The following is a 4,945-nucleotide window of genomic DNA, read 5'->3' as shown; positions in this document are numbered from 1 at the left end:
AATAGTTTTTGACAATGGACCAGCTTTCACTAGCCATGAATTTAAGGAGTATATGAAGCAATGTGGTATTCATCATATATGTACTTCACCATACCATCCAACTCTCAATGGTCCTCATGGAAACATGCAGTTCAGACATTAAGTCATATTTAAAGAAACTAGAAGGCAATGTCACGACTCATTTATTCACATTTTTAGCTCGTTATCGTGTGAACATCTCATTTCCATATTGAACTATCACAACTTCTGATGGGAAGGAAGATATGAAAAAACATTGGATTTGATGCATCCTGATGTATCTTGTAAGTGACTACTAAAATAGCTTCTAGTTCGTCAAGAAAACACCCCCGCACTTTCAGTGTTGGTGGCAAAGTTTTTTGGGTTGCAAATATCATGGAAATATTTTTGGTTCCTGCTGAAAATAGTTTAAGTTGCAGTTCAGTTTCTTATAAGGCTTTAAAACGTCATCAAGCTTGATTTTACGACGTCATATTGACCAGTTATGTACAAGATATGGACATTTAAATGCTAATGAAGATTCTGTTACTGATAATGTTTTGGATAATTGGACTTTTCCATCACCTATTGATAGTAATATTACATTTACTAACTACAATTACTTTACTACCAACTCTCACCTGCTCAACCTCAACCAGTACGTTGTTCATCTCGAGTCTGTAGAGCTGTAGACAGATTTGGTTCACCATTTCTTAGCTCGGCGGGGGAGAGTGTGGTAAGATATTTACTTTGGTAGGCTTAACTTCCTGTGAAACCTTATACATGTTACATTATAAAATGTAGAGCTCTTTAATATCTATATCAGTTCAGTCAGTGTTCTTATCTATTATAGTCTTTGGTATTAACCTTATTACTTTTCCCTGTTTCATGTGTGCTTGTCAACAACAACAGTAATTATAACTGAAAGTCAGTCCAGTCCAGTAGTGCAGTCCATTGTTTACACATTCCCTTTTTAATGTGGTTATGTTTAGTGTTGACCTTAAAGGACAGTGAATTTCCTGGTGTATTCCCAATTTTTTCCATCCACAACCTTCTAGCAAGAATGTGTAGTTCAGTTGGATTACCACAGATGTGTCAATTCAGTCAGTCTCACTCGACATTATCAGCAAATGAGTACATCAACTAATTCAATGATTCTAATGTTCAGACTAATGATGACTTTCATATTTGAACAGGATGAATCTATACATTATGAATTATATAAAGTTTCATTTTGTAAAAAGTCTTTTCTACTTAGATAAGGGTTAGCATTGAACTATACATATATAACAGAATATAACAACATCTTATATAGTAAATAAATATGATATAACATATGACAATGGATAGATTCTGAATTAATGGACAATAATGATATAGATCATTAACTTGGAATGTCCAGTTATAATTACAGATACAAGAAATGTCTGAGTATGATAACTAGACTGAGAACCTTTTCCCACAGTCCCTGTAATAACCTGCAACTAGAATATTTTTTGACTGGACTGACCTTTAAAATATACATGGGTGAAGAATATTAGATAGAAGGTGAGGATTTTGTTTAAAAATTGTACTCATAATACAATAAATGTACTATTTCAATTATAAATATTATGTCAAGGATACTGTGTAAAGAATGTCCATGTTGCCATTTCTATTTTGGGCTTGTTTGAAATGTTTTTCTGGTGTCCCTTTTGTTAACGATTTTTTACAAATTTTAATTACTTGTTTGATATGATAACACACATTTAGTGTACTAATAATAAACATTGGTAATATATTATTACTTCCACAGGGCTATGTATAGTCTTGATAAAAGTTAATATGTTAAAAGGATTTTGTTAACAGATATTTCAACTGATTATTATACAAACCATCAGTCTAACATTTATTAGATAAGAGTAGTTTAGAAACAAGAGTGTGATATTATTAGGAGATCAATCTACACACTAAGATATTAGTGTTAACATCTTCAGTATATAAGCAAATTAATTCAGTCAGTGAGTGTCACTTGACCTATTCAATAAGTGAGCACATAAAATAATGATCATGATGTTCAGACCAATGATGACTTTAGTCACTTGAACAGGATGATCTATACATTACGATTTATATAAACTAGAAAGTCTTCTACTTCAGATAAGATTAGTTCAATTAGACTAAATAATAATATTTATTATAACAACATCTTATATAGTAAATAGATATGATATAACATATGACAATTGATAGATTAACTGTATTATTGGATAAATAATGATTAAAGTGTTAAACTTGGAGTGTTCCAGTTACACCTAATTATGGAAACAAGAAAGTCTAGTAAGATGACTATATATAGGGTCTCTCTCTAGTATGAATACGAGAATGTTTAATAAGACTACTAGGCTGAGTATATCTTTTCCCGCAGTCCTTGCATAATAAAGGGTTTTTTCTCAATGAGTACGAGAAGCTGGGTCAATTGACTAGAGGTATAAAACCTTCCCACATCCTTACATATAAAAGGTTTTTTCTCCAGTATGGATACGATAATGACAACTAAGACTATCAGCGCTAATAAAACTTTTCCACAAGTCCTTACATATATAGGGTCTCTCTCAGTGTGAATACGATATGGCAATTAAGACTACCAGAAGTAGTAAAACCTTTCCCACCAGTCCTTGCATTTAAAAGGGTTTGTCTCCAGTATGAACACGAGAATGTGTAATCAAATCACTAGAGGTAATAAACCCTTTCCCACAGTCTTTACATATATAGGGTCTCTCTCCAGTGTGAATACGATGATGAGAACGAAGACCGCAAGACTGAGCAAACCCTTTCCCACATTCCTTACATATAAACGTTTTTTTCTCCAGTATGAATACGAGAATGATTGGTCAAATTCCAAGAGGTAATAAACCCTTTCCCACAGTCCTTACATATATAGGGTCTCTCTCCAGTGTGAATAAAAGATGATGTGTACGAAGAGTATCAGAACGAGCAAAACCTTTTCCACATTCCTTTACATATAAAGGGTTTTTCTCCAGTATGAGTACGAGAATGAGATAGTAAATGACTATAACATGAGAACTTTCTTTCCACACGTAGTACATGTGCAATTTTTAGAAATTGGGGACACAACACAAGTAGACTAATATTTGTATAGTTGGGATACCTTTGTACTTGATGACGTACACGACAATGTGTGTTGAGATTAGCTTGTAGACTAAATGTACACTTACAGTCTGGACAGTGATAGGGTTTGTCACCAGTGTGATGAGAACGGATTGATAAATCATAATGTTATGATCAATACTAGTCACGTGATGACACAGGGACAATGGAGAATTCTTTCTTTTGAGGAACAGTGATTGTGAGGAGATGATCAGTTAATACAGTTGAGTTACTACATGTCTTCTTACAGCCACGTATAAGACAAGACACATTAGAACTAGACGACATCTTTAACACGTGGTTTATATACTAATTAATTAGATCCAAACCTATTAAATGAATATATTATTTTTTAGGAAACTTGTCTGCATGTCGAATTATGTACATGCATATCGTATATTATAAAGTTTCAATCTCTCTTTGTTATTATGGTGACTGACAGATAGATAGAGAAAATAATGAGAAGATTAAACGAAGAGAAGCAGAAAGAAGTTAAAGAATAGAGAAGATAACTTAAGATTGCAAGATATAGACAGAGAAGAGGAGAATTAACCTAGATACACAAGAAAAGCCTGTGAAATGCAAATGAGAGACAGAAGGAAGGAACGAAACAGCTAGTATTTCTCAAACAAGCCCAAGTTAGGAATGGCAATGTGGACATCCCCCTACAATCATGTCCAGATATAGGATCCATTTAGATATCGTTTCCATTTATGTTTAAGTATTATAACTAAAAAAAATTATATCATTATGATTTTAATTTTATTATTGCTTAATTTATTTACTAATATCTTAATAGCTAGAAAATGTAAAAAACTCAATGGGATGACAGTATGGACATCTCTACATAGTATTTATATTTGAAAGCTGCATTTTACTGTATTGTGAGTACAATCCTTAAGCAAAATCATTACTTTCCATCTAGTGTTAACTGACAGTCTTTTATCTCATACAACTGCTCCACAAAACATGATGGACATGATGTAGGGGGATGTCCTCATTGCTGTTCCTAACTTGCGCTTATTTGAGATGCTAGCTGAGACATCCTTATATTTAATGATTTTTTAAAGAGATTGTATTTACTTGTTACATAATAAAAAAGGCATGTGTACATATAATCTGTGGTAATCCAATGAACTACACATTCTTGCCAGAAGGTTATTGGTATGGAAAAAATTGGAATATATCAGTAAATTCACTGACCTCTAAGCCTAACACTAAACATAACCACATAATATGGGAGTTTGTAAACAATGGACAGCACATACTGGACTGCAATGATTTTAAGTTATAATTATTGTTGTGACTGAACACATGATGAAACAGAGGAAAATAATAGATTAATACAAAGGACTATAATAGATAAGAACACTGACTGAACTGAAAAAGATATTAAAGAGCTCTACAATTTATAATGTAACACATATAAGGTTTCACAGGAAGTTAACAAAAAAAGCCCTAACAGAAATAATAGTAACACAAAAGTTATCTGTACAGTTTACCACCACTCTCCCCAACCTAGCTAAGACACATGTAGACCAAAATCTGTCTACAGTTCTATGGACTTGAGATGAACGACGTACTGGTTGAGGTTGAGCAGGTGAGAGTTGGTAGGTAAAGTACTTGTAGGAGAAATGTAATTTACTATCAATAGATGATGGAAAAAGTCCAATTATCCAAATCATTATCAGTATAACAGTATCTTCATTTACATTTAAATGTCCATAACCTGTACGTAACTGACGTAAAATCAAGTTTAATGACATTTTAATTATAAGAAATGGACCTGCAACTTGAA

Source organism: Gigantopelta aegis, unplaced genomic scaffold (genome assembly GCF_016097555.1).
Source record: "Gigantopelta aegis isolate Gae_Host unplaced genomic scaffold, Gae_host_genome ctg3234_pilon_pilon, whole genome shotgun sequence".
NCBI classification, from domain to species: domain Eukaryota; kingdom Metazoa; phylum Mollusca; class Gastropoda; order Neomphalida; family Peltospiridae; genus Gigantopelta; species Gigantopelta aegis.
The sequence above is the reverse complement of the archived record's forward strand: the minus strand, read 5'-3'. Positions refer to the sequence as shown.